Source organism: Loxodonta africana, chromosome 15 (assembly GCF_030014295.1).
Source record: "Loxodonta africana isolate mLoxAfr1 chromosome 15, mLoxAfr1.hap2, whole genome shotgun sequence".
In the NCBI taxonomy this organism is placed as follows: domain Eukaryota; kingdom Metazoa; phylum Chordata; class Mammalia; order Proboscidea; family Elephantidae; genus Loxodonta; species Loxodonta africana.
This window is the reverse complement of record NC_087356.1, coordinates 19,051,986-19,074,100: the sequence shown is the minus strand read 5'-3', so window position 1 is coordinate 19,074,100 and position 22,115 is coordinate 19,051,986. Positions and strand designations below refer to the sequence as shown.

Sequence of the window (22,115 nt, the reverse complement as noted above, 5' to 3'; positions counted from 1 at the left end):
GCGCTCAAAGCCTAACTCCTTTTTACACAGTTTTTAAATATACTTTCAGCTACATAGCCTTGGCAAGTGACTTAACCTCTGTGCTTCGGGTTCCTTGGCCTGGCAGAGAAAGCCTGATGAGGTCCACTGTGGCCCTATATACTGGGGGTAACAGTGTTGCCTACCTCGGTCTTGGGGTTATTAAATGAGAAAACCCTTAGCACAGAGCCAGGCACACTGTAAGTGCTCAATTAACTGGAAGCTATTAATGCAATTAAGGTCCCTGGGTGGTGCAAGGAAACCCTGGTGGCGTAGTGGTTAAGTGCTACGGCTGCTAACCAAAAGGTCGGCAGTTCGAATCTGCCAGGTGCTCTTGGAAACTCTATGGGGCAGTTCTACTCTGTCCTACAGGGTCGCTATGAGTCGGAATCGACTTGACGGCACTGGGTTTGGTTTTTTGGTTTTGGATGGTGCAAACAGTTTGCACTTGGCTACTAACTGAAAGGTTGGCAGTTCAAACCCACCCAGCAGCACTGCAGAAGAAAGACCTGGTAACCTGCTTCCATAAAGTTTACAGCCAAGAAAGCCCTATGGAGCAGTTCCACCCTGTAATACCTGAGGGAGCCATGAGTCGGTGTCGTAGATTGAATTGTGTCCCTCAAAAATATCTGTCAACTTAGCTGGCCCATGAGCCCCGGTATTTTATGTCCACCATTTTACCTGATTTCTCTGTGTGTTGTAAATCCTATGACTATGATGAAATGAGATGGATTAGTGGCAGTTATATTGATAAGCTATGCAAGATTATATAGTGTCCTAAGCCAGTCTCTTTGAGATATAAAAGAGAGACATGAGCAGAGAGACATGGGAACCTCAAGAAAGCACTGCTGGGAGCAGAGCATATCCTTTGGACCTGAGGTTCCTGTGCTGAGATGCTCCCAGACCAAGAGAAGACTGATGCATCACAAGGACCTTCCTCCAGAGCTGACAGAGAAAGCCTTCCCCTGGAGCCGGAGCCCTGAATTCAGACTTCTAGCCTACCGGACTGTGAGAGAACAGACTTCTCTTTGTTAAAGCCGTCCACTTGTGGTATTTCTGTTATAGCAGCACTAGACGACTAAGACAGTCCTCATTATTGTAACCACTCCTTCGGCTATCAATATCTACGGAGTGCCAGACACTGCGCACAGCTTGCAGAGTAGAGGACTAGCCTATTAGCCTGACAAGCAGGGGCCCTGCCCTTGTAGAGTTACTGTCTGGAGGAGAGGCAGATGCACTAACCAGTGTGCACTGATGGGGGGGCACTCTGGTAGGCAAGTAGGGGGTGCTGCAAGAGCACGTACAAGGCCACCTGCCTGGATTTGGGGTTCAGGGAAGTTTTCTGTTGCCTGGAAATATCTTCTCCCAGATACCTGCGTGGCTCACTCTCACATGTTACTCAGGACTCTGTTCAAGTGTCACCTTCCCCAAGGAGCCTTCCCGGGTCTTCCTGTTCCCCTTTCATTACTCTGCACCCTTATCCTGCTTTATTTAATTTCTAGTGTTTATATTTTCAACCATTATGCCATGGATCTGTTTTTGAAAATATGATCACTGATCATTTACCCGCTGTAAAGTTAGCTCAATGAGAACAGGTACTTGATTAACCCTTTTTTTTTTCCCTTATATGTTATTCCTTACTGTATCTGTGTCCCCAGTGTGTAGGAGCTTGGCTGGCGAAAGTCATTTGAGAGGAGCGGCTAATCTAAAGTTTTGCAGTTCAAACCCACCCAGCACTTCCGGGGAAGAAAGCACCGGTGAACTGCTTCTGTGAAGGTCACGGCCAAGGAAACCTTAGAGCTATTGTACTCTGTAACACACGGGGTCTCCACGAGTCAGAATCAACTCAATGGTAATGAGTTCGTTTGTTTCAATAGTTTACTCCTTACTGAACCTCCAGAGTGTAGTACAATGCCTAGCCTTCAGTGAGCCATCAGTACACATTTCTGACGAATGAAGTGACCTCTAAGTTGGATCCTGAAGATGAATAAGAGTTGGCTAGGGAAAGGGTTGGGGAGAGAAGAGAAAATCTGTATAGTGGGAACAGCACGTGCAAAGGCCAGGGAGGAGAGAGAGCAGAAAATTACAGCAGATGGTTTAATATGACTAGCGGGTCAGTTTGGGTCCTCTCAGAAGCAGAAGCCAAGAAAGGATTAGACAGGCAAGGGATTTACTGGGTGAAAATTCCCCTGAAGGCTAAAGGGGAAGGAGCAGGAGTAGGCAAGGGGAGCATTCAGTGCAGATCTGACTCCTGTGAAGGAGAAGGAGAAGAAAGGAGGACAAGGTAGGAAGAGCAGACTGCAGTGCAGTTCCAAGAACGTTTCAGCCAGGGCAAAAGAGTCCCTGAACCAAAGTTGTCCATGAAAGGAAGCCCCCATTGGGCAGGAATGGCCTCAACTAGCACCCTGCTCAGTCTTTGGCTGGGAGTAGCTTAGGGGACTTAGGTTCTCGGTGTGAACACAACGGTGGGTCCAGAGGGGAAGCTGAGGCTGCTAGTTAACTATGCCTCTTGCACAGGAGATTCTAGTGGTGCATTTCCATCACTGCCAGAGCAAGCAGAGGACAAAGGAGGAGGTGAGAGGTGAGTCGGAGAGCTAAGCTGGGGCCAGGTCACAAACAGTCCTCCAGGCCATAGTTTAGAGCTGGATTTTATCCTGAGGGCAATGAGTGCAGTTTCCTATCAGCAAGACTGGGTTTGCATATCAGACGGATCACTTGGCTGCAGTGTGGAATATGGAAATCAGAGCCTGGGAGAGACCAGAGTAGTATCAAGCCATCAGGGCCTTAGTGGTCAAAGTATAACACCCCCTTCTACCTTCATCTTTGTTCAGAAGCAGTTTGAGAGATAGACACAGGAGTCCTACTCAGGGAGGTCAGGCATTGCCTTTATGACTTACCGACAGAGCTGTTGGAGAAGGTGCCTTAGTCATGAGGGCCAAGTGGGCTTCCTGGCATTCCCTGTCCAATTATTTCCTAGACCTGGGGACAGCACCCCAAGACCAGCTTGAGTCTCCTCTGCAGAATTGCTGCCTCACTCTGCTATGGGGTGAGGAAGAAAGAAGAGATTGAATCCCCAGCATCTATTAGGGTCTTTTCATTGTGTAGCTCCACCCAGTAGAGAAGCACAGACCCCCCTCCCCAATCACCTGAGGGGAGAAGTAAATGTGGGGGGAGGGCATGGGTGTTAATTTTAGAAGTGTGAGGGTGGGAGTTAAGTGTTCTCACTGTCACAGGTGAGAGATGACAGTGGCCTGGACAGGGATGATGGTGTTGGAGTTGGAGAGAGGAAGACTGTTACGGATTGAATTGTGTCCCCCCAAAAATATGTGTATCAATTTGGCTACACCATGATTCCCAGTATTGTGTGATTGCCCACCATTTTGCCATCTGATGTGATTTTTCTAGGTGTTGTAAATCCTATCTCTATGACGTTAATGAGATGAAATTAGTGGCAGTTATGTTAATGAGGCTGGACTCAATCTACAAGATTAGATTGTGTTTTAAACCAATGTCTTTTGGAATATAAAAGACAGAAGTGAGCAGAGAGACATAGGGACCTCCTACCACCAAGAAAGGGGACAGGGAGCACAACGTGTCCTTTGGACCCAGGGTCCCTGCGCGGAGAAGCTCCTAGACCAGGGGAATATTGATGACAAGGATCTTCCCCCAGAGCTGACAGAGGGAGAAAGCCTTCGCCCCAGAGCAGCCACTCTGAATTTTGACCTCTAGCCTTTTAGACTGTGAGAGAATAAATTTGTTTGTTAAAACCATCCACTTCTGGTATTTCTGTTACAATAGCACTAGATGACTAACACAAGGACAGAGAGGAGAATTGCCAGGACTCAGTAATTGACTGGATGGTGAGGGGGAAAGGTGACGGTTCTGACAGAAAGCGAAAGGACAGGGCAAAGATTTTTGACTTGCATACTAGGCGAATGGTAGGGTCATTTCATTCTACTTCCAGCCCACTTCTAGCCTACTGAGTACCTTTGTGACAATTAGAAACGGGGTAGGGGGGCAGTCTAGAAAGACACAGCCATTGCCAAGTCAAGGGCCTAGTGAGTGGAATGGGTTGGATTCGTCTCCCGTACTCCCTCTGAGTTGGGTGCCTTTGTGCTTGGGCTAGTCTGCACAGCCATATGCAGGACCTTGTGCCACACACTGTTGGGGGAATGATGAGCTGAGTTTTAAGCATGTTGGGTTTAAGGTATCTGAAGGTAACATTGAGATTAAGAGTCTTTTTTTTTTAATTATTATTGTGGTGAAATCCACAGGACATAAAATTAACCACTTTCTACAATTCAGTGGCATTTAGTACCTTTACCGTGTTGTAAAACTATTACCTGTATCGAGTTCCAAACATTTTCATCACCCACAAAGGAAACTCCATACCCATTAAGGAATTTCTCCTCACTCTGTCCTTCCCCCAGCCCTGGCAACCACTGTCTTTATGGATTTACCTCTTCTGAAAGGATCATATAAATGGAGCCATTTAACATGTGGCCTTTTGTTCCTGGCCTCTTTCACTTAGCATATGTTTGTTTCTTTTGAAGACTGGGGAGATGGTGGAAAGGAGCCGGTAGAAAAAGGAGAAGTTGAAAATGCAGAAGAGGAAGAGGGGTATCAGAATGAGCGCCAGTGTGTCCCTGAGAAGGGAAGTTGGTGGGGATGGGTAAGGAGGAGCACAGGATAAACACCCCTTACACCAGTGAAGGGACACCTCCCATTGAGGGATGGAGGAGGGTATGGAGCAGATACATACATGATTATAATTATAGGTTTGGTGGCAGGGAGTTGAGGGGATTTCCATTAGATAGTTTGTATTGTCTCTGTGAAGTAAGGGGTTGACCACATATTGAGAGGAAGAGAAGAGGTAGTGGGGTTGGATGTTTGAAGAGAGTGAAGATTATTGAAAATAACTGCTGTGGAGAAAGGAAAAAATCTTGCCAGGGAAATAGGGTGCAATTTCCAGCCAATGTTGAGGGCCTGGGTGAGGTTGGAGTCAGTGAATTCATAGTGATCCTAACCTTTAGTGTTATCTAATTTTACTGCCAATCTCAAACAGCCTGGACATGAGTGGTATTTACATGTAATATTTGGAGCTATGGCAGCCATTCTGTGACTGTGAGGACATAAGCATAAGGACTAAGCCAACACACGTAGGATAGCAAAGCAGAAATTGTTGGTACCCTCCAGTCTGTTTTGCACATAATAACCAGGATGACTACATAGACCAGGAGGCAGCCATTCAAAAGAACAGGGGGATACTGAGTTGTTTAAAGTCAGAAAAGGTGTGCGTCAGGGTTGTATCCTTTCTCCATACTTACTCAAACTGTATGCTGAGCTAATAATCTGAGAAGGTGGACTATATGAAGAACTCGGCATCAGAATTGGAAGAAGACTCAACAACCTGTGATATTCAGATGATACAACCTTGCTTGCTGAAAGTGAAGAGAACTTGAAGCACTTACTGGTGAAGATCAAAGACCACAGCCTTCAGTATGGATTACACCTCAACATAAAAAAAAAAAAAAAATCCTCACAACTAGACCAATAAGCAACATCATGATAAATGGAGAAAACATTGAAATTGTCAAGAATTTCATTTTACTTGGATCCACAATCAATACCCATGGAAGCAGCAGTCAAGAAATCAAACGACACATTGCATTGGGCAAATCTGCTACAAAATACCTCTTTAAAGTGTTGAAAAGCAAAGAAGTCACTTTAAGGACTAAGGTGCACCTGACCCAAGCCATGCTGTTTTCAGTCACCTCATACGTGTGTGAAAACTGGACAGTGAGTAAGGAAGACCAAAGAAGAATTGGCGGGTTTGAATTACGGTGCAGGCAAAGAATACTGAATATGCTATGGACTGCCAGAAGAACGAACAAGTCTGTTCATTCAGAAGTACAGCCGGAATGCTCTTAGAAGCGAGCATGGTGAGAATTCTTTTCACATGCTTTGGACATGTTATCAAGAGGGACCAGTCCCTGGAGAAGGACATCATGGTTGGTAAAGTAGAGGGTTATCAAAAAAGAGGAAGACCCTCAACAAGATGCATTGACACAGTGGCTGCAACAATGGGCTCAAGCATTACAATTGTGAGGATGGCACAGGACCAACCAGCATTTCGTTCTTTTGTACATAGGCTTGCTCTGAGATGGACTGCAACTAACAACAAATCTTTACGGAAGCAGACCACCACATCTTTCTCCCGTATTCATTACTGTATTCCTTGGTATTTTCTTACCAATAGGACCCCAGTTTGGGGACCCCAGGTTGCCCAAGAGCTCAGCTACAAGATTTGATTTTTCTCAGTTCCCTCACAGCTAATAGTGGCCATGCATCAGAGTTTTGGCCAGCAAAATGTGAGGGGACATTTACTAAACGGGCTTCCAGAAGGATGTTGTTTTCCTGGGAGAAAGAAAAAGACTCAGCTGGTTTGCATCCTTTGTCTTTTGTTCTGTTCTTCCTCCTCCCTAAGACTCAGATTTGATACCTGGAAGTGAAGCAGTGAACATATGACCATGAACACAAAAGCCACATGCTAAGAATGGTGACTAAGTTGCACCTGACCCAAGCCATGATATTTTCAATTGCCTCATATGCATGCAAAAGTTGGGCAGTGAATAAGGAAGACTGAAGGACTGATGACTTTGAATTAAGGTGTTGGTGAAGAATACTGAATATACCATGGACTGCCGGAAGAACGAACAATCTGTCTTAGAAGCACAGCCAGAATGCTCCTTAGAAGCAAGGATGGCAAGACTTTGTCTCACATACTTTGGACATGTTATCGGGAGGGACCAGTCCCTGGAGAAGGAGATTATGCTTAGTAGAGGATCATCAAAAGAGAGGAAGACCCTCAAGGAGATCCACTGATACAGTGGCTGTAACAATGGGCTCAAACATAACAACAATTGTGAGCGTGGCGCAGGACCAGGCAATGTTTCATTCTGTTGTACATAGAGTTGTTATGAGCTGGAACCAACTCGACGGCCCCTTACAACAAGAAGTCAGGATGACCCTGTTCATAAGTCAGATCTTATTGTTCCTCTGCTCAAAGCCCTCCAGTGGCTTCCCTCCTCTCCAAAGAATAAAATTGCAAGTCCAGGATGTCCGCTGCATGACCCAACAACTCTCCTGGGGGTTGCTAGCCAACAAGTTTAAGGGGCCAGTTGTTCCACATTTCTCAGGGTTGTTGGGGCTGCAAAGGGCCTAATAAGCCCCATGCTCTGGCCCCTGCTGTCTATCTGACTACCTCTTCCATGCTCCCCTTCCCTCGATCCCTCTACATCAGCTTCCCTTCTGACCCTTGAATCTGCCCAGCATATGCCAGCCTCAGACCTTTGACCTTCTTGTTTCCTCTGCCTGGGATGCTGTCATCCAGATGTATTCCTGTCTTGTTCTCTTGTTTCCTCCAGTTCTGTCAAATGTCACCACAGCAGAGACACATCCTCTGACCACACTTTTTCTAAATACATGCCCACCTTCCTCACTTTCTCCCCTTTTCCTGTCCTCGGAGCATGGATCAGCACCTTTCACTCTATGGACTTATCTGTTTATCCTCTCCCAGGCCACACACATTAGAAGGTGTGCTTCCTGGGAGCAGATGCCCTGTTCCATCCTTAGCATCCAGAACAGTGCCTGGCACTGAATAGGTGTTCAATATATCTTTGTTGAATGAATGAAGTCATTAAAGCAAAGAGCCAGTGTCCCAGATAACATTAATGAGCCCCTAAACTGACCCTGGAGCCGCCCAGCCCCAGACTTCCTCTTCTGTGTAATAATAAACCCACAGCGTTTCACTCTTCCTATTTGCTGGGTCAGCCCATCTGCCGCTTGACTGGTGTTTTTCTTCTTTTTACCACATCTTGTCCAATTTTTCTTACAAACTCATTATTATTCCTTAATCTTGCCACTCCTTTTCTTTTCTCTTCCTGCTTCCCGTTCTTTCTTCCCCTTTCCGTCCAGCATTTTGCTCATGTGACTGCCACTTTGGGGTGCTAGCTTTGGCATATTGGGGGGAGGAGGAAGCGCCGACTTGAGCAACTGAAAAGGACCTCAGACCTTTCCTGACCATTCAAGTTCCCCTTGAGGTACAGCCAGGGAGGAGCAGCATTTTCCTGGTTTAGGGCAGAGGAATAGGGTGTCCCCTGCACGATCCAGCACTTCTCCTGGGATTGCCAGGCAATGAGCTATACAGACCAGCGGCCCCCATCCCTCAGGGCAGGGACTGCAGGTGGCCTCCAGGTGCTCTTGGCCTGGGTGGCTGGCATTCCTGCCCTGGCATGCAGCTCCCCTTAGCAGCTAGTGCCCCACCTCGGGCAGTGCCCACTTGCAGTGCCATTATCATGGGAGCCCTATAAAGAGGGAGAGCCATGGAGGGCAGTGTCCCTCTCTGGAGCACTTTCTATGATGTGTCCAACTGGGCCCTGACCAAGCACATGTCTTTGTGGGATGCTGAGACACCAGGAAACCCATTCAACCTTCCAGGCAGTTCAAGCCTCTGTGTTCAAGCCTGCACCATGTGACTCACTGGGGTTTACCTGAGTCCTTTGCTCCACCAGGAGAACAGGGTGCTATGTGACTGAAGAGCCAGGTTTGAGCCTCTCTGAGCCGAAGCAGGTCACAGAAAGCGAGAAAGTTGCCAACCGCAGGGGCGTAGGGGAAGGCAGCCAAGGTTGAGAGCAGGGCCAGGGCACTGTGAGGCCTGCTGCTGGCCCTGCTGAACCAGAGTGGACGCCCTAGGCAGAACTCACCTGTCTCACTGTGGCCTGGCCTGGCTGGCTGCCTGGCCCGTGCTCCACAGAGAAAGTAAAAGTAGAAATCTAGCCCTTAACCTTAGCAGATCACGTACATGGCAGCCCACGAGCTTGGTTTCAGCAAGAGCCAAGTCTCATTTCGTCTCATCCAGGACAAACCTGGTGTTTTAAGAACTCCCTGACCCCATGTGTATGAGTTTCCTGGAGCTGCTGTAACAAATCACCACAAATTGGGTGACTGAAAACCACAGAAATTTATTTTATCACAGTTCTATCTGGGTGTTTTTTTTGTTTTTTTTTAGAGGTCAGAAGTCTGAATTCAAGGTGTCAGTCAATAGGGCCATTCTTTCTCCAAAAACTCTAGGGGGAGATCTTTCCTTGTCTCTTCCAGCTTCTGGGGGCCCTGGTGTTCCTTGGCTTGTGGTACCATCACTCTAACCTCTGCTTCTATCTTCTCATGGCTGCTGCTCTCTGTGCTTCTTCTGTCTATAAGGACACCAATTGTGTTCAATTAGGGCCCACCCTACTCCAGTATGAGCTCATGTTAACTAATTACATCTGCAAAGACGCACACTATTTCTACATAAGGTTACATTCATAGGTACCAGGGTTAGGGCTTCAACAAATTTTTTTTTTTTTGTGGGGGGAGAGCCACAAATCGACCCATAACACCAGGTATTCCAGTTGGAGACTGGGTTTGGTTGTAAATAACAGGAACTTGAAAAATAATGACTTCAACAAATCTAGGGTTTAGTCTTTCCAATGCACAAGTCTAAACTAGAGAGATGCAGGGCAGTGCAGGCCTAGTGGCTCCCTCATAATCTCGAAGGCCCTGGCTCCTCTGTCTTTCTGCTCCACCATCCTGAATGTGTGGCCTTGTTCTCATGCCCCAAGGATGGCTGCACGCCCTCCAGCATTTTGTCCACCATCCAGGAAGCCACATGGCAACAGAGATTTCTCAGAAATCCCACTCAGTGACTTTAATTTACATCTCATTGGGCAGAACGGTGTCACCCCTAACTGCAAAGCAGACCGCGCACACTGCTGCTGCTGCTCAAACAAAGCCACGGTCATTCTGTTAATAAGGAAGTGGGTTAGAAGAGATCACATACAGGGCAACAATTTTCAAACTTCAGCGTGTATCACAATCACCTGGAGCGCTTGCTAAAACTCAAAGATTTTGCTCTTCTCTTCCTCTCCCTCCACCCCTTCCAGTTTTCCAATTGGTGACCAGGGACCATACTTTGAGAATCGGCAGCCAGCAGTGCCTCCCACCACAGGCTGTATCACAAACTTGTGCTATGCCTCTGTGAAGTATGCAAGAGTGGTGGGGAGTTTGCCACTGACCAGTGACTATTTATGGAGTGGTAGCCATTGACCTCAGAGACAACCTCAGTGTGGCTAAGGTATCACCTAGTTTGGCTTTACTCTCCCTGCAACCCTCTCACTTCCAACAGCCCTCCCACCTTCATCTTTAGCATACATGGGACAGGCTTCAGAACCTTCTGGTGTTTTCACAGACTTTCAGCTGAAAGACCACTGACTCCAACAACCTTTCTGACAGGCAGGTTCTTCTGGAGAAGTGCTGTTTACCTGTCACAGGTGTCTGAAGAATTCAAAGCTATCCTTTGTTGTAAGCTTCTAAAGACGTGTGCTTCATGAGTATCTACATGGCCTGCAGGAAGAAGAACCCTTGCCCCTGCCATCCCAGGTGACAGGTGCCCACCTTGTGCTTTTGATGATGATATTTCTCTTAATTGAGGTATAATTCACGTATCATACAATTCACCCTTTTAACATGTACATTTCAATATTTTGTAGTATATTCACAGAGTTCTGCAACCATCACCACTAATTCTGGAACATTTTCATCATCCTATAAAGAAATCCCAACCCTTTAACCATTATTCCCCAATGCCCCATCTCTTTCCCACCCCGGTCCCTGGCAATCTACTTTCTGTCTCTAGGACATGCCCATCCTGGGCATTTCATATAAAAGGAATCATACAATGTGTGGTCTCTTGGGTCTGGCTTTTTTCCCTTAGCATAATGCTTTCAAGGTTCATTCATGTCGTAACATGTATGAGAACTTGATTGTGTTTTGTGGCTGAATAATGTTCAGTTGTATGGATATATCACATTTTGTTTACCCATTCACCTATCGATGGATGTTTGAGGTGCTTCCACTTTTTTTTGGCTTTTACGACTAATTCTGCTATGAGCATTCATGTACAAGTTTTTGTGTGGACATATGTCTTTATTTCTCTTGGGTATATACCTAGGAGTGGATTGCGGGGTCATATAGTAACTCTGTGTTTAACTTATTAAGGAGCTGCCAAACTGTGTTCCACAGCAGTTGCAACATTCTACAATCCTACCAGCAATGTATGAGGGTTCCAATTTCTCTACATCCTTGACAACACTTGTTATTTTCTCTTTTTTATTAGTGGGTGTGAAGTGGTATATCATTGTGGTTTTGATAGGTGATGTTATTTTTAAAAAGTATGACAGAAGGAGCCCATGGAGTGTCTCCAAATATTTGAAAGCTTGTAAGTTATAGGAGAGGACTTATAAATGACCGTGAATCATAGCCTAATAATGTAATTGTTGTTGTGTACGGTCCAGTCAATTCCGACTCATAGCAATCCTGTAGGACAGAGTAGAACAGCCCCACAGGGTTTCCATGGACATAATCTTTATGGGAACAAATCGCCAAGTCTTTTCTCCCATGGAGCTGCTGGTGGGTTCAAACCCCTGACCTTTCAGTTAGTAGCCAAGCACTTAACCATTGCACCTCCAGGGCTTCTGGCACAACCACAGGGCCCTGCTAGTCATTAGGAGGCACCAGTCAGGTCGGTGGAGTGAATCATTAGATTTTTATGTTGATCTAAAGAAGGTATGTTTTTTAAAAAGAGAACAAGCCAAGCCATCTAGATTCTCAAATACCCAGGAAGTATTTCAGCACCTCCTGCGTATTCTTCAGAGCCCTGGTGGCACAGTGGTTAAGAGTTCAGGCTGTTAACAAAAAGGTCGGCAGTTCAAATCCACCAGCCATTCCCTGGGGCAGTTCTACTTTGTCAAATAGAGTTGCTATAAGTTGGAAACGACTGGATGGCAACGGGTTTGGGTTTTTTGGGGGGTGGGGCATTTGTGTATTCTTCATTATAATAGTTATATCATTAAGCTCTACTATGTGCCAGGCTGCTTGCTAAGTGTCAGAGATACGATAGCTCCCAATTTCCCAGCAGTCCTAGGCGGTAAGCACTGTTACTTCATCATTTCTTCTTTTCACTTTAGCTACTGTATGTTCAAGAGCAAATTTCAGAGTTTCTCCTGACATCCATTTTGGTCCTTTCTTTCTTTCTTATCTTTTTAATGACCTTTTGCTTTCTTCATGTGTGATGTCCTTGATGTCACTCCACAACTCATCTGGCTTTAAGCATTAGTGTTTGGTGCGTCAAAAGCATTCTTGAGATGGTTTCTAAATTCAGGAGGGATATAGTCAAGGTTGTATTTTGGCTCTCACAGACGTGTTGTAATTTTCTTGAGCTTCAACTTGAACTGGCATATGAGCAATTGATGGTTTGTTCCGCATTTGGCCTCTGGTCTTGTTCTGACTGATGGTACTGACCTTCTCCGTCGTCTCTTTCCACAGATGTAGTCGATTTGATTCCTGTGTATTCCATACAGCGAGGTGCGTGTGTATAGTTGCTGTTTATGTTGGTAAAAACTGGTATTTGCAATGACTAAGTCATTGGTCTTGCATAAATCTATCCTTGGATCTCCAGCACCGTTTCTATCACCAATGCCATATTTTCCAACTACCGATCTTTTTTGGTTTCCAACTTTTGCATTCCAATCACCAATAATTATCAATGCATCTTGATTGCATATTTGATCAATTTCAGGCTGCAGAAGCTGCTAAAAATCTTCAGTTTCTTCATTTTCGGCCTTAGTGTTTAGTGCATAAATTTAAATAGTAGTCATATTAATTGGTCTTCTTTACAGGGTTATGAATATTATTCTATCACTGACCATGTTGTACTTCAGCATAGATCTTGAAATGAATGTTCTTTTTGACGATGAACGTGATGTTGTTCCTGTTGAGTGTGCCATTCCCAGCATAGTAGACCATATGATTGTCTGATTCAAAATGGCCAATACCAGTCCATTTCAGTTTACTAATGCCTAGGATATCTATCTTTCAGCATTCCATTTCATTTTTTACAACTTCCAATTTTCCTAGATTCATACTTCATACATTCCAAAATCTGATTATTAATAGATATTTGTAACTGTTTCTTCTCATTTTGAGTCATACTTCATTAGCAAATGAAGGCCCCGAAAGCTTGACTCTATCCACATCATTAAAGTCAACTCTACTTTGAGGAGGCAGCTCTTCCCCAGTTGTATTTTGAGCGACTTTCAACCTGAGAGGCTCATCTTCCAGCGCAATATCAGACAATGTTCTGCTGCTATTCATAAAGTTTTCACTGACCAGTTTTTTTTTTAAGTAGATTGGCAGATCCTTCTTCTTAGTCTATAAGAAATGATGAAGTATGTAGGCTGAACAGAAGATTTCAAAGGGCAGCTTGAGAAGACAAAATAAAGTATTACAATGAAATGTGCAAAGAAAGACCTGCAGTTAGAAAACCAAAACGGAAGAACACGCTCAGCATTTCTCAAACTGAAAGAACTGAAGAAAAAATTCAAGCCTCAAGCTGCATCATTGAACGATTCTATGGGCAAAATACTGTACAACAAAGGAAGCATCAGAAGACGGAAGGAATACACAGTCACTGTACCGAAAGAGTTGGTCGATGTTCGACCGTCTCAGAAGGTAGGATATGATCAAGAACCAATGGTACTGAAGGAAGAAGTTCAGGTTGCACTGAAGGCACTGGCAAAAAACAAGGCTCCTGGAATTACTGGATTACCAATTGGGATGTTTCAACAAAGGGACGTGCCGAACACTAATGACTAAAGCCAGATGAGCTGTAGAATGACATCAAGGACATCACACATGGCCAACCTACTGGAAGAAATCTTTATTTGTGCCCATTCCTAAAAATGTTATCCAACAGAATCATCAAGTTATTGAACAATATCATTAATATCACACACAAGTAAACTTTTGTTGAAGATCACTCAAAAGCAGTTGCAACAGTATACCAAAAGAGAACTGTTGGAAATTCAAGCCAGATTAAGAAGAGAACGTGAAACAAGGGATATCATTGGTGATGTCAGATGGATCCTGACTGAAAGCAGGGAATACCAGAAAGATGTTTGCTGTGTTTTATTGACTATGCAAAGGCATTTGACAGTGTAGATCATGATAAATTATGGATAACATTGTAAAGAATGGGAATTCCAGAACACTTAATTGTGCTCGTGCGGAACCTGTGCACAGACCAAGAGGCAGTCGGTCAAATAGAACAAGAGGATACTACATGATTGAAAATCAAGAAAGGTGTGCATTAGGGTTGTGTCCTTTCACCATAATTATTTAACCTGTATGCAGAGCTAATAATGTGAGAAATTGGACTATATGAAGAACTTGGCATCAGGACTGGAGGAAGACTCATTTACAACCTGCAATATGCAGATGACATAACCTTGCTTACTGAAAGTGAAGAGGACTTAAAGCACTAACTGATGAAGATCAAAGATTACAACCTTCAGTATGGATTACGCCTCAACATAAAGAAAACAAAAATCCTCAGAATTGGACCAGTAAGCAATATCATGATAAACAGAGAAAAGATTGAAGTTGTCAAGGATTTCATTTTACTTGGATCCACAATCAACACCCATGGAAGTAAAAAAAAAAAAAATTTTTTTTTTTTCATGGAAGTAGCAGTTAAGAAATCAGACAACACATTGCACTGGGCAAATCTGCTACAAAATACCGTTAAAGTGTTGAATAGCAAAGAAGTCACTTTGAGGACCAAGGGGTGCCTGACCCAAACCATGTTCTTTTCAGTTGCCTCATATGCCTTCAAAAGCTGAACAATGAATAAGGAAGATCAAAGAAGAATTGGTGCCTTTGAATTACAGTGTTGCCAAAGAATATTGAATATACCATGGACTGCCAGAAGAACGAACAAGCCTGCCTTGGAAGAAGTAGAGCCAGAATACTCCTTTGAAGCAGGGATGGCAAGACTTCATCTCATGTACTTTGGGCATGTTATCAGGAGGGACCAGTCCCTGGGGGAAGGACATCATGCTTGGTAAAGTAGCAAAAAAGAGAAAGACACTCAATGAGATAGATTGACACAGTGGCTGCAACAATGGGCTCAAACAAAGCAACAACTGTGAGGATGACTCAGGATAAGGCAGTGTTTTGTTCTGTTGTACATAGGGTTGTTGTGAACCAGAACCAACTTGATGGCACCTAACAACAGCAACAACGAGCATTGTTATCCCCATTTTAGAGACAAAGAAACTGAGGCTCACCAGGTTAAATTACTTGCACAAGGTCACACTGAACAGATCTGGGATTTGGACCCAGCTATACTTGACTCTTAAGCCAGAGTACTTAACTCGTATAGTCAACTGTTGTGAAAGATGTGGAAGTATAGGACATGAAACTTGGTTTCAAACAAGTGTTAGCTTGGTTGTAGGAGGAAGTCTAAAATGCATAAAATAATGGAGAATTACAGCAAAATCAAAAAACAAAAGAAAACAAAACCAGTTGCTGTCAAGTTGATTTAGACTCTTGGCAACCGCATATGTTGCAATAGAAGTGTGTTCCAGAAGGCTTTCAAGGCTGTGACCTTTTGGAAGCAGATTTCTAGACCTTTCTTCCAAGGCACCTCTGGGTGGGTTCAAACCACCAACCTTTGGGTTAGTAGCCCAGTGCTTAACCATTTGCACCACAAAGGGACTCCTTAAAGAAAAACAGCGCATACTTAGTTACTAAGGTGTGTGGTGGTACCAGTCTTGGAGCAAGTAGGAGTTGTATCAGTCAGGTTTGGCTAGATTACACTGTGGTAACGAACAAACCCAATGTCTCAGTGGCTTAAAAGAACAAAGGTGTATTCCTCACTCATGTCTCATGTCTACCAGAGGTCAGCAGGGGAGGGGTGATCTGCTCATCATAGTCACTTAGGGAACCAGGCTGGCAGAGTTGCCATCATCTCCAACGTTGCCTGTTGCTTTGTGTGAGAGACAGACAGACAGACAGAGAGAAAGACTGGTGCATCCTGCATCAAACTGAAAGCTCCTGCCTGGCAGTGACACACCTCAGCTCTGTTCAGTTTCAGTCATAACGCTAGTGACGTGGTCATACTTGTCTTCAAGGGGGAGGGAAGTGCAATCCTACCATGTGTCAGGAGGAGTTCTGGAAATACTCGGTGGACTGCATGAACCACTCCCGCTGAGTTCATAGAAAGAACCATGTAGGACTTTGGGGTAGTGAGCACCAGTTCAAGCCAAGGCCCAGAATACAGTCTTCATTTTTACACAGAAAAATTTAGGCCTGCTAGTAAACTGATTTACGAGCAACCCACTGGCAAGCTCTCTGAAACACAAAAGCATTTGCCAATTATTCTATCACCACCAAGAGATGGTGCCCCATGCGTGGGACATGGGCCATCTCAGTTCCACCTGGAGGCAATATCAGCCATTTGCCATCCATTGCCTTCCACGGTGTTTCTTTCTTAACGTGATGCTCTTGTTTCTTGCAGGAATCCAGAGTTAGGTCTCCTTGATTGATTTTTCATTGTGTGTCTCTCATCGTATCAGGGTTGGACAGAGATCCAGGAAGCCGGGCAGGGAAGAGAGGCTGCTGGACTCACAGGCCGTGGGCTACTGCCTCCAGATGGGGCTGGCTTGGCAATTTTCAGCCTGCTCTCCGGGTCGACTAGCCCTTCGTGGGAAAGATTAGTGGAACATACACCGCTCTGGGAGTGAAATACGGATTGAAAGAAAACATACACAGGGATTAAAATAGAACCTGGCAGTTATTATGTAGATCTGTGGTTTCTTGACTTTCTGAAGACCATCCTTCTTTCAGGCACCCTGGTGGCGCAGTAGTTAAGAGCTAAGGTTGCTAACCAAAAGGTCAGCAGTTTCAATCCACCAGCTGCTCCTTGAAAACCCTGTGGGGCAGTTCTACCCTGCCCTATAGGGTCGCTATGAGTGGGATCACTCCATAGCAACAGGCTTTTTTTTTTTTAATCGTCTTTTAATCACTCCATGGCAACAGGCTTTTTTTTTAAACCGTCTTTTAGAACATGAAATTCTCAAGGCCCACTCCCCCTCCAAAAGTTCTGATACGTTGAGAAGCACCTCTCTTTCTGTGTCCCCACTTGACAAGAATATTTTATTGAATTTTACTTCCTGTACCTTAGTTATAAATTTTTCAACACCCATGTTCTCCCACATCAGAAAGTGTGTTACACCCTAGGGATAGGAGCCCCACTTGAGAATCTATGAACCCAGCAAAGACTCAGACAAAGGGCGAGGAGAGACAGCATATTGGTTTAGAGAAAAATTTGGAGCCCAGCAAACAGGTTCAAATCCAGATTCTGCTATTCAAAAAATGTGTGAACTTGGGCAACTTCCATAACCTTTCCAGGCCTTATGTTCTTTGTCTATAAAATGGGAACAAGAGGTACAGTACTAAATGTTCCATGGGGCGAGGGGGGCCCAGGAAAAACTAGATGAGACAATGACCACAGAACATTTAGCATCCAGCACAAAAGGAACACTCAGCAATGACGGACAAACCGCAAGATGTCGACCAAAATAGAGTACAATGGGGTGACCATATGGAACTGAGAATTTTCACAAAGCACTATTTTTACATCTTAACTTCTTTGGGCTTTTCTGCTCCCTCTTTTATAAAAGGCCTCCCACCCACTTGTTTTCTGGAAGGTGAAGATCATAGACCAAAAGAGGCTTCCTATAAGCTCTTCACTGAAGACAGCCAAGTCATTATTTCAACTGAGGAAGTCTCAGAATGACAGAGTGATAGACCTGTGGGACTGGAAGGGACTTCTGGGATCCGTCCCCCTTATCCGATTGATGGAGAAATTCAGACCCAGAGACATGAAGTGACTTCCTCAGTAGGTCTGTGTGAATGGCATTTCTGGAGTTGTGTAGGGCACAGCCACCCTCTGTGCAAACCCGTAGAGGTGAGAGATGGAAGAAGAGATACAGGAACTGGATGGCTTGGTTCCGTCCTTATAATCCAACCATCCTGAGAGGGGATCTACCCATTGGCTGCTCTTTGTTTAACTGTTTGAGCCAGTTGGAGTGAGATGTTCTGTCACTTGCTATCTTGTTGTAATTCATCAAGGACCTCAAAGTGCTATGAGTATTTAAAGAGGAAGACTTCATAACAGAAAAGCCTTCCCTGGGAAGAGGTTACGTCAAAGAAGAGTGTGAAAGGAAGAATAGCTGACTCGGTAGGGAGCAGGGAAGGGAGAGACAATTCAGGAAGGAGAAGACCTCCAACACAAGCCAGAAATAGGAAAGCTGGGGTAAAGGGTGTTTGGGGAATTCTATTTAAGAAAGTTTGGCTAGAACATTGAATACCTGAAAAGGTAATGGGAGTTAGGATGGAAAAATATATGTTCCAACCAGTCTGTGAGGTTTGCTCTTTGTGTTGCTGGTAATAAGGAGCGGAACAATCAGAGCTGGGTTTTAGGATGAATTCAGTAGGAGAAAAGGGAGACGATAATGAAAGGAGAGAATTGGTTGGGAGGCTATTGTAATTGTCTCCAAGTAAGAGCATCCATGGTTTCTTGGGTGGCCAACTGTCCTGGTTTCTCAGGACGTGGGACTTTCAGTGCTTAGAAGTTCAGTTTCTGGAGCGTTGATCAAAACCATAAAGGAAACGATTAATAGATTTCGGTGAGTTAAAATAACATATAAGGTAAGAATGAATGAAAAAATAGAAAATAATCTAAAAATGTCTAAACTTCTGTGTTTTTCTCCAGAATAAAGAAATGAAAAATTAACCCATATCCCTTTGAGACTCAAGCCCTCCAGTGATGCCTGCCTCCACCTCCAACATCCAGTGTCCTTGTCACTCCCCATGTTCACGGTCATCTCGTGTACCTCAAGGTCTACTCCTGTCCCCATTTTTTAAATTTTTATTGAGTTGACATTCACGTAACATAGAATTCACCACTTCAAAGTAGGCAGTTCAGCGGCATGTAGTACATTCACAATGTCGTGCAACTGTCACCATTGTCTAGTTTCCTCTGCCTTTCTTGTGGTTGCTCTTCATTGCCATTGAGTTGACTCTGACGCACGGCAACCTTACGTGTGCAGAGTAGAACTACTCCAAAGGGTTTTCAAGGCTGTGACCTTTGAGAAGCAAATCATCAGGCCTATCTTCCAAAATGCCTCTGGGTGGGCTCCAGCTGCCAACCTTTCAGCTAGTGCAAGAGGTTAAGTGCTCAGCTAATCACTGAAAGTTTGGTGGTTCAAATCCACCCAGAGGTACCTCGGAAGATCAGCCTGGTGACCTGCTTCTGAAAGGTCACAGCCTTGAAAACCCTATAGAATAATATTTTCCAGTGCTGAAATATTTGCCTCTTGAATGGTCTCGAATGGATTATTAACAATTCCAAACAGAAATTTTACGTTAGTTTAACAATAAACCTAGGATTAAAGGAAATATAAATTAAAGAAAAGAAAAACTAAACAAAGATCCACAATAGCAATGAGCACCAATTTAGTAAAATAAAGGACGGGACAGTGTATGACTCCTTTAGCGGTAGCTCCTTCCCAGGTTTTTCTCCCCACACTGAGATCAGGGCTGCGGAAGAGGGTTTCATGTCCAAGGCAAACTCCTTCTTTGGTCTAACCCAGGTTTCACAAAGAGCAGCTGCTGCTAAGGAGTTCCTGGCCACGTGACAGAAATCATAAGTAGACGCTGCTAAGAGGTTTTTTCCCAAAGGGGAGAGTATGCCAAACATGAGTGGCAGAGAGCGCCCAGGGGGAAGATCGTATGCTCATGAAGAAGCAAAGACAGACAAGCACCATGGTCACAGTTCTTGAGTGTTTTGAAACCCCTTGGAACTGACGTAAATCTTTCTCACGAGCACGGTTCTACTCTGACGCAAATCAAGTTGCCATGATTTGGGGTTGACTCTATGGCAACTGGATGAATGGATAGAAGCAGCAAACGGTTAGAAAGTTAGAAGAAGCCATTCCCTGCAAAGAGCAAAGTCACTAGCCAGCCCTGTGGTCTGGGTGAGCGGCCTGGCCTTTCCACGCCTCAGTTTCTCCGCCTGTCAATGGGAAAGCTAACCCCCACCTCAGAGGGTTGGTGAGATGCTAAAAATTGCAAAGAGCCCTGAAGATGTACTGAAAGAGCAAAATCATTTTACAAACTTAAGGTATGACATGAAAATTCACAGCATCTGAATACCTATCAGAAATCAGAACTATTAAAAAGAAAAGGCCAAAATAGATGTCAGAAGAGGCTCTGAAACTTGCTCTTAAATGTAGTATAGCTAAAGTGATATTAAGTCTATATTAGGATTCTTGGTGCTTTTTGAACACTATCCCACCAACCAAAAAGATTATGTTAAGCTTTACTTTCTGCCCACTCTGTTATGAAAAGAAACAGGTATGTCTTGTTTTCCAATTAAACAAACCCTTGTCCCTCTGGAGATCCAGGGTCATCCCTCCCCTCCCTCCTTGTATGTTTAAGGAGATTAGAATCTAACTGAGGAGACAAGGACTAAGTTGTGATTGGTCTGAATGTCTGACTAGAAATCATCAGTCCTACCTGGGTCCTTGGCCCCTTGCTCTCCCCTCCCCACCTCCAGGCCCTGCTGACCCAAGAGAGATAAGGTGACTCCCAGCCCGGTGACTATGACCAGATCAGACTTTGTACCCATCTCTAGCATCTGCCCAGTTCCAGCATCCTGTATCTCAGAGTCAGTGAGTGAATCCCTATCCCATCCTGGTTGGTGGGTCTCAGCCATCACAACCTGCCCAGAATCTCCAGCTGCTTAGGCTGGGGACCTACCTTGCCCTTTCCAAACACTGTTTATCTCTCCCCCCATTACCCCACCATGGGAGTGGAGTCTTCTGGGCGCTGGATTCTGGCCTCATGTCTGGGATGCTATCCTCTGTGAGCAGACACGGCCTGCAAGGACCTCTGGATAAGGCATGCTTGCTTAGCCTTGACACTGTCGACATCATGGGCTGGGTAATCCTTTGTGGTGGGAGCTGTCTTATAAGATGTTTAGTAGCATCCGTGGCCCCTACTCGCTAGATGCCAGTAGAGGTAGCTACCCCCCACCCAGCCCCCACCCCCATTGTGACAACTCAAAATGTATCTAAACCAAAAACTAAACCCATTGCTGCCGAGTCAATTCCAACCCAGAACAATTCTATAGGACAGAGTAGAACTGTCCCACAGGGTTTCCGAGGAGTGGCTGGTGGATGTGAAGTGCTGACCTTTTGGTTGCAGCCAAACTCTTAACTACTCAGCCACCAGTGCTCCCAAAATGTCTCTAGTTGTGGCCAAATGTCCCTTGAGGGGAAAAATTGCCCCAGTTGAGAACCACTAGGTTAAAGCCTGCTCTGAGAGCCCCTGTTGCTGCCTCTTGGAGATCCAGTTACTCTGGTTGATCCTTGTTGCCCCTGTGCCTGGATGAATACCTTCCATCTCTGGTCAGTCAGCACAACCTCAAAGACTGATTGATTGTCTGGCTGGCCTTCCCCTCTGTATTGGCTTCCTAGGGTTGCTGTAACAAAGTACTGCAAACTGGGTGGCTTAAAACAAAAGAATTGTATTCTCTCACAGTTATGAAGGCTAGGAGTTTGAAATCATGGTCTCAGCAATGTCACACTCCTTTTCAAGGTACTAAGGAAGGTAGTTCCTTGTCTGTTTCTAGCTTTTGGTGGCTCCTTGCCTTGTAGAGGCATCACTTCAATCTCTACCTTTGTCTTCACATTGACTTCTCTGTGCCTCTGTGGGTCCAAATATCCCTCTCCCTTCTCTTATAAAAAAATCAATCATTGGATTTAGAACCCACCCTAAATCCAGGATGATTTCATCTCAAGATCTTTAACTAATTGATCTCAAGACCTTTAATTAATTACATATACCCTCATATGCAAGTTCAAGATGAAGCTAAAGAAAACGGAAAAAAAAAAAAAATCCATAAGAGCCAAGGTATAACCTTGAGTATATCCCATTTGAATTTGGAGACCATCTCAAGAACAGATTTGACACACTGAACACTAATGCAGAAGGCCAGATGAGTTGTGGGATGATATGAAGGATATCATACATGAAGAAAGAAAAAGTTCGTTAAAAATACAGAAAAGAGGTGGGAATGTAAAATGGTACAA

General features: G+C 44.6%; 1 long non-coding RNA gene across 1 annotated transcript in view; it reads left to right on the top strand.

The window, feature by feature from the left end:
• Nucleotides 1–21,017, top strand: part of LOC111751568 (uncharacterized) — a 59,498-nt gene extending 38,481 nt beyond the window's left edge. The window contains exon 3 of the long non-coding RNA XR_010317925.1: nucleotides 1,677–21,017. This is a non-coding gene — a long non-coding RNA (uncharacterized LOC111751568). The remainder of the gene's footprint in view (nucleotides 1–1,676) is intronic.
• Nucleotides 21,018–22,115: the final 1,098 nt, after the last annotated feature.